Source organism: Sturnira hondurensis, unplaced genomic scaffold (assembly GCF_014824575.4).
Source record: "Sturnira hondurensis isolate 20B ecotype Veracruz unplaced genomic scaffold, ASM1482457v3 Scaffold0010428, whole genome shotgun sequence".
NCBI classification, from domain to species: Eukaryota; Metazoa; Chordata; class Mammalia; order Chiroptera; family Phyllostomidae; genus Sturnira; species Sturnira hondurensis.
In genome coordinates, this window is record NW_028083059.1 from 14896005 (window position 1) to 14905147 (window position 9143).

The window sequence follows — 9143 nt, forward strand, 5'->3', positions numbered from 1 at the left end:
TTGAGCCCTCTCCACACACAGCAAGTAGGGAGGTGCCATTTTTCCTACATTGAGCCCTCCCATCACGCAGACTCTAGACACAGGTGGGAACCAAGTATGAGTCTTATCAAACTTGCCCCACCCTGCTGATTCACTGAGAACCTGCCCTCTCCAATCCATACACCAGCCAAAATCTCTTGTAGTGGATGTTCCACATGAGCTGCCAACCTCAGTCCATGTAGAGGACTTTCCTAAAATTTCTCAAAGATCGACAATGTCATATAATCAGCAGCTGACTTGTACCTCTTGCTAAGCTGCCCCCAGCACTAGTGACAGTCAACCTCAGTTTGCAGCATAACCTCTTCCAGGCACCTTCCATTCTAGTATAAGCAGTTACCACTGCATATCTCTTTGTAGCTATTATCAGGTGGTATTTGTCCAGGCCTGGCATTTGCCATACCTATACCTACACGAGAGTCCCTCCCAAGAGGACCTAGAACTAACATACTTAGTGGCTGGCTCCATATCATGCCAGAGCATCACCCAATTTGCTCCAAAATGACACACTCAAAGGATGGACTTGGCAGGCACCATGGCCCCACTTGAGCAAATCCCACTCTCTTGGGTCAGCCTCTGCATGACAGCTTATGTGCTGTAGTGCTGGTCAACTGGAAGGTCAGGTATACCCACTGATGTGCCAACAGCAATCAAGTATCAACTACTACAGGAGGGTACATGACCCACACAAGGGTCACACCTGAACCACCCATCCAGGTGACTAGGAAGTCTGCACTACTGGGCCTCATAGGACATCTACTGCATAAGGCTATCCTTCCAAGACTAGGAAATGTGTCAAATCTACTCAAAATATAGCAATACTCAGGGAGGCAGCCAAAGTGGGAAAACAAAGAAATGTCCCAAATGAAAGAGTAGGACAAAAGTTCATAAGAAGAACTACACAAAATGGGAGAAAGCAATACAACTTATACAGAGTTTTAATGTTCAATAATTTAGAGTATACTCAGGTGGCAAACACAAGGCCTGCAGGTCAAAGCCAGCCCTCTACCTTATTTTATCTGGCATAGCACCTTGTTTCTGCCTGGTGGCGGCACCAAGCTCTTGATTAACTATTAAAGAGTTGTTATATTTATACAGTCCTAAAATTACATTCAGCCCTTTGAAGGCAACCACAAGGCTGATGTGGCCCCTGGTGAAAATGAGTTTGACGCCCCTGCCTTAGAGTATGAATTGATACAAAGAGAGGTATCATCAATAAGATCCAGTCTGAAATGAAGGTTACAAAACTGAAGTGAGAAATGTATTGGATGGAATCAACAGCACATTAGATAAAGGAGAGATAATCAGCAATTTGGAAGACAGGATAGTGGAAAACACTTAATCAAAACAAGAAAAAAGAAGAAAAAGAAAAGGAAGTTTAAGGAACCTCCAGGAAAACTTCAAGTGTAACAACATTTGCATCATAGTGGTACCAAGAGGAGAGAGCAAGGGCTTAAAAACCTGTTTGAAGAAATAATGACTGAAAACATCCCTAACCTGGTGAAGGAAATAGACATGCAAGTCCAGAAGGCACAGAGAGTCTCAAATAAGACACATTGTAATTTATATGCCAAAGGTTAAAGGCAAAGAGAGATTCTTAAAAGCAGCAAGAGGAAAGCAGTTAGTCATGTACAAGGGAGCTTCTATATGACTGTCAGATGATTTCTCAATACAAACGTTCCAGGTTAGAAGAGATTATCAACAAATATTCAAAGTGATAAAAACAAGGACCTAAAACTGGGATTACTTTACCCAGCTACACTTTCATTTAGAATTAAATGGCAGATAAAAAGCTTCTCAGACAGGAAAAAGGTAAGGAGTTCATCATCACCAAACCGATATTATAAGAAATGTTAAAAAGACATTTTGAAGAAGAAGGAGAAGAAGAAGAAGACATTAAAATATGAATATAAAATGCCAATAACTGCAAGCCTATTAATAATTACTTTAAATAAAAATGACTTAAATACCCAAATAAAAGATACAGGGTGGCTGAATGCAGAAGAAATAAGACTCTTGCTGCCTACAAGAGATGTACTCCAGATTGAAATACACATACAAACTAAAGTAAAGGGATGAAAAAAGATACTTTATGCAAATAATAATCTTTAGAAAGGAGGGATAGTAATATTTATATCAGGCAAAATAGGCTTTCAAACAAAGGCTATAACTAGAGACAAAGAGAGACATTTCAGATACAATAGCCAAAATATAGAAATAACCTAAGTGTTCATTGTTACACATACGGATAAACAAGATGTAGTATATATATATAACGGAATTTACTCAGCCACCAGAAAAGAATATCTCACTACTTGCAACAATTAGACAGACCTAGAAGGCAGTATGCTAAGTGAAATATGTCAGAGAAAGACAAATACCATATTATTTCACTTATATGTGGAATCTAAAAATAATAATAAATAATCTTAAAAGAAACAAACTCGTATATATGAGAACAATCTATTAGTTCCCAGATGGTAATAGGGTTATGGGGCTGGGAAAAAAAGGTAAAGGAATTAATAAGAAAAAAAAAGCAATTACAAAATAGTCACAGGGCTGTAAACTATAGTATAAGGAATATAGGGATAAATATGTATAATGCCAGATGGGTACTAAACTTATGGGAGAGGTCAATTCTTAAGTTATATAAATGTCTAACCACTATACTGTATACCTGAAACTAGTTTTGAAAGTCAACTGTAGGTTAAAAAGAAATAAATTTAAAAATAATTTTAATGCATCATGTAAATGGTGAACATGGGTATAATATTAACTCATTAATAACATTATTATTACTTATTGTGATTTAAAATTTATTTTTGATGAAAAATATAAGTCAGACAAATCTTTTTAACCCTGTATCCTAGTTTTGACTAAGTCTATACAATTTATACATGTTGCAATTAACTGCACTGTTAATCACATCTAAACTGAGCACATATATTTATGGAAAAGACTAGATTCTAGTAAAATGTCCTCTAAGATGTTAATAATACTTTCTTTTCCTGGATGGCATAGCTCAGCAGATTAAGCACCAGACTGTCAACCAAAGGGTAGCTGGTTTGATTCCTACTCAGGGCACATGCCTGGGTTGTGGGCCAGGTTCCCAGTAGGGGGTGGTCAAGATGCAACAGACTGATGTTTCTCTCCCTCTCTTTCTCCCTCCCTTCTCCTCTCTAAAAAGGAATTAATAAAACCTTTTAAAAATTAAGATAATAATACAGTCTCAATGAGCATAGTTCAGAAGATCAGAACAGAACAATATATAGTTGCATGCCCTGTGACAGAGATAAAAGGTATGATGGTGTTTCGACAAGTCATTTTGTATTCTTATAGAGTCACCTACAATGTGAACACTGACCACAATGATAATTAACAAATTCAAAAGTTTTGTTCATATTGGTATGTAAAAAGGCAATCTTATTTTAAATCTAGTTCATGTAATTTTAAAGTTCATTTCTTTACCTATTTTCCCAAGTCTTGACAGTTTCTGGTTAGAAATTAATACAAAATATGTTATGTAACAAAAACCAGAGAGCTACAAGTTTTCAGTATTATCTTGTTCTTTGATTCAAATTATTCTAACACTCATGTTTAAATTGGTGACAGCATGCTTTATATTTACTATGTTCAAACTTGCATTCAATAATTTCAGCAAATATTTATTGTGTGCATACTGGGTTCTAAGCATAGTTTTTGTACTCTGAATATGCAGTAATGTGTAAAACCAGCAATAGCACTGATGTATAAAGCTTATATCCTGAAGAGGAAAGAGGGATAAACAAATGTGAAATATATCAAATGGAATTATGCAAGGAGCAGAAAATTAGCAGACAGAGAAGAGTACAATATAATGTGACATAGCATTGTTATATAGAACAGCAAGGAATTTTTAAAGTAAAATGTTCTCTGAGAAGATAATTTCTGAGCAGAGCAAGTCTTACTCTACTGAGTGTGGTTCACTGTTCTTATTGTACCCTGAGTAGTACTCTTTTCTAGGATAGTCCCTTCAAATTGTTTATCAGTCTTTTGATTTAAAACAAAGACAAAAATAGCCCCCACACCATAGCAGTTTGTGAGCAGGCCAGGCAGGCAGCCAAGTTTTCCAAGTAATAACTTCATCAGAAAGTCCAGTGATAGGCAATGGTGTGATGATGACAGCCTCAGCATCAGCAGTGGTAGTTCCAATGCAGACCAGTGAGACCCAGCCACTATAGAGAAAGAAGGAGGAGGAGGAGGAGGATGAGGAGACCAACACTCTAGCAAAACCATGGCTAACTCATTCATTAGTTTTAAAAGAATTCAGAAAGAGCTACCTAAAATAATCCTTGATCCTCTTCCTAACTGCAGTGCTGGGCCTAAAGGAGGTAACATTTATGAATGCAGATTGACTGTATTTGACCCACCAGTGGTATGTTTTTTTCTGGGTGGTATGTTTTTTCTAGGTATTTCATCCCATTATTCATTTAAACCACCAAAGGCTACTTTCCACACCAGAATCTACCACTGCAACATCAACAGTCAGGGAGTCATCTGTTTGGACACCCTAAAAGATAACTGGAGTCCTGCTGTGACTATTTCAAAGGTTTTTGACAGACTGCTATCCTGCAGATCCTTTGTTTGGAAGCATAGCCACTCAGTATTTGACCAACAGAACAGAACATAATAGGACAGCCAGACAGTAGACTAAGAGATAGGCAACATAATTCACATAATTTGTATGTAGTGTGAAGGAGCAGATGGCATCTTCTCACCATGCTGCACACCTTTACAGCCTTTACAATATGGCCTTCCCTATTGTATATGTGATCAGTATATATGATATACTGATCCTACTTTCTACTTTTACTCTTTATAAACTTGGAGACTCCCCCCAAAGGGTAAATGCTATCAAGAGTAGAACTTTGTAGCTGTAAATTAGTTATGCTTAAAATGCCAACTAGCAAGTCTTGCTTCTTTGGGATATCAAAATATATTTTGTGATGTACTAAGGATACTGGTCCTGAAGCCTACTAAATATTATAGTGCATTTTAGCCTAACTCATTATCCATATGAAGTTATGAAAGTAGCCATAGATGACTAAGAATTATGTCATTTGTATTAAGCCCAGATCTATTTCTGAGTATGTGGTTAAGGCTGTTGTGAAAAATGTTTTACGTTTTACCTTTATTAGTTTGTAATAGGAGGGTTTCACTTCACTCTTTGAGGCTCAAAGAGCATCTGATGTATCATCTCAAACACAATAAACATGCTTCTGAAAGCATAAAAAGCTTTAAAAGGATAAACAATTAAAAATAGAGACAGAAATGAAACTTAAAAAATAAACAAATTCCTAACACGTGACCAAAAAAAATCTCAATTTAGTTGCACAGGCATTGTGAAACTGGGCTCACTCCCTCAAATGGCATAGTTCAGATCCAATTTTTCTCATAGGTACAATTTAACTAGCAGTCAGAGGTTTCAGAGTATGAATTGCTTTCCAAGCTACTGGCTTTATTATGAAAAACCAGGTACAGTTCTGCCTTACCAAATCACAACTCTGGTCCCTCAAGTACATTATCATACTAGGCTCTCAGGTCTGTGCTGGCCCCTGTACCTCTGTGAGTCATACAGCTTCAACTTCCACCTGACTGCCACAGCTAAAGCATCAGTTACAGCAACTGAATATTTCCCTTCCCTTTCTCTTTTTATGTGGTAAGGTACATCTATTTGTTGGCAACAATATACTTTTAAAAAATTTTATTGCTATGTATTTGAAGCTTAATAAGATACAAAGTTTGGTAGAAGTAGAAGTATATTCCAGAATGCATTCAGCCACCTACAGAAGACCCTGGATTAGTAGTTAAAAAGTTTGCAGTGCTTTTTGTGTACAAAATCTCAATCTTCAGACCATCCATAAGAATAAGAATTGTATATAATATGTTTGATAAATATTAATGACTTGTTCCAACTATTTAATGTATTGATAAGTACTACCTTACTAGTAGGAAATTAAGTAACTGGCCATCAGATAAGACAATAGCCAAGAGTGCATTAGTGCAGACAATGGGAAAAAGTAAGGTTAAAGGAGAGTTTGTATGGGTCAATGTTCATATTTAGCCTCTTTTCTTCCGTTAACTATAGGAGGCTTAATTGGAGTATTGTAAAACATTGTCATATTCTCCACCAAGGGCACACTGGACCAACAAAAGATGCACTTCAAAAGGCTGAGCAAAACAATGTCCTAGTGTTTGGCTTTAGAAAAAGACTTCAAGAGATTCAGGTTATACAATCCTCAACAACAAAGTTTTATAGATGATGATTATGGAATACTCTCCCACTAAAGGTCTTATTCAGACTACAAAAATGCTTTCTCAACATATATAAATAGATTTAATTGATATCTTCAGAGAACTTTACATCAAAACCGGAGAATATACATACTTTTAAAGCACACATGTTAGACCACATGTTAGGACACAAAACAAGTCTCAATAAATTTAGAATATTGAAATCATACCAAGCATCTTCTCTGACCACAATACTATGAAACAAGAAATAAATCACAAGACAAACACTGAAAAATACACAAATACATGGAAGCTAAATAAGATTATTATTAAACAATGAATGGGTCAACAATGAGATGAAGGAAGAAATCAAAACATACCTTGAGACAAATGAAAATGAGAACACAACAATCCAAAATCTGTGGAACACAGGGAAAGTAATCCTAAGAGGGAAATTCATAGCATTACAGGCTTATCTCTAGAAACAAGGAAAGAGTCAAATGAACAATCTAACTTTACACTTAAAGAAACTTAAAAAAAAAGCACAGAGTATGCAGTGGGAAGGAAATAATAAATATCAGAGCAGAGATAAATAAAATAGAGTTTAAAAAATCAATAAAATTCAAGGACATGTTCTTTAAAAAGATAAAACGATTAACAAACATTTAACCAGACTCATCAAGAAAAAAGAGAGAGGTCCCAAATAAATAAAATCAGAAATGAAAGAGGAGAAATATCAGCTGTAACCAAAGAAATACAAAGGACTATAAGAAAATATTATGAACAACTATATAGCAAAAATTGGACAACCTAGATAAAATGGGTAAATTCCTAGAAATATACAATCTTCCAAAAATAAATCATGAAGAACCACAGAATCTGAACAGAGAGATTACATCTACTGAAACTGAAGCAGTAATAAACAACAACAAAAAATCTAACAAACAAAGCCTTGGACCAGATGGCTTCACAATTAAATTTTACTAAATACTCTAGGAAGAACTAATACCTCTTCTCAAGATATTTCAAAAAATTCAAGAGGGGTGAAGGATCCCAAGCTCAATTTAGAAGGCCAGCATTATCCTAATTCCAAAACCAGATAAAGACACTACAAAAAAAGAAAAATATAGTCCCCTATCTCTGATGAACATACCTGCTAAAATCCTCAACAAAATATTAGCAAACTGAATACAGCAATACATCAAATAGATCATACACCATGAGCAAGTGGAAATACATCTCATTCCAGAGATGCAAGGTTGGTACAAGATTCATAAATCAATAAATGTGATATCAGCCATAACTGAGTGGATCAAAAAATCATGGCACATTTATATAGTGGAATACTACACTGTAGAAAGAAAGGAGAAATTCCTACCCTTCATGACAGCTTGGATGGAACTGGAAAGTACACTAAATGAAATAAGCCAGGCAGTGGAAGACAAATACCATATGATCTCACTTATATGTGGAACCTAAGTAATAAAAAAACAAAAGAACAAAATAGAACCAGAGACATGGAAATACAGGACAAATTGACAGTAACCAGAGGGGTAAGCAGAGGGGAATAACAGAGGAAGAAAGGAAAAGAGCCAAGTCAAGGAACATGTAAAAAGGACCCATGGGCATGGACAAGGGTATTGGGATTGACTGTGAGAGTGGGGAGTTGGCAGAGCAGGGGAGACCCATAGGGTAAAAACTGGTACAACTGTAATTGAACAACAATAAAAAAATAAATATGATATACCACATAAACAAAATGAAGGATAGATATCACATGATCATGTCAATAGTTGCAGAAAAAGCATTTGATAAAATCTATCACTCATTTATGATAAAAACTCTCAGTGATCTTGGAACAGAGGGAGCATAACTAAATGTAATAAAGGCTGTACATGGCAATCCCATGGCCAGCATCATACTCAACAGCTAAAAATGACAAGCGTTCTCCTTAAGTTCAGGAACAAGACAGGGATGTTCATTGTCACCTCTTTTATTCAACATAGTGTTGGAATTCCCAGCCACAGCAATCAGACAAGAAGAAAAAAATAAAAGGCATCTGAATTGAAAAGGAAGAAGTAAATCTGCTTTTATTTGCATATGGCATGATAATGCATATAGAGAACCCCAAAGAGTCCACTAAGAAAGCACTAGAACTGGTAAATGGATTCAGTAAAGTGGCAGGATACAAAATCAATATCCCAAAATCAGCTGCATTTTTATATGCCAATAATGAACTAACAGAAAAGGATATTAAGAAAAAAATCCCATTTACATTTGCTTCAAATACAATATCTAGAAATAAGTCTAATCAAGAAATAAGTCTAAAAGATCTGTACTTGGAAAACTGCAAACTGAAGAAACTAAAGAAGATACAAATAAGTAGAAGCATATATGGTGTTCATGGATAGGAAGAATTAATATCATTAAAATCTCCATGCTACACAAAGCAATCTATAGATTCAGTGTGAGTCCTATCAAGGTTCTAATGATGTATTTCACAGAACTAGAAAAAAAACATTTAAAAATGTGTATGGAACCACAAAAGGCCGTGCATAGCAACAGTGATCCCGAGAAAGAAGGACAAAGTTGGAGGAATCACACTACCTAACATCAAACTATATTATAAGTCCATACTAATCAAAACAATATGGTACTGGCATAAAAAAGACAATGGAACAGAATAGAGATTCCAGAAATAAACCCACATCTTTATGGTGAATTAATATTCCAGAAAGAAAGCACATGCACTGGGCTAAAGATAACTTATTCAATAAATGATGTTGGGAAAATTGGACAGATATGTGCAGAAAAATGAAACTAGCCCACCTTCT

At 35.7% G+C, this 9143-nt stretch overlaps 1 pseudogene; it reads left to right on the forward strand.

Moving 5' to 3' along the window:
- The window catches only part of LOC118995740 (ubiquitin-conjugating enzyme E2 E3-like), a 37011-nt pseudogene extending 32266 nt beyond the window's left edge, over positions 1–4745 (forward strand).
- The last annotated feature ends 4398 nt before the right edge of the window (positions 4746–9143 follow it).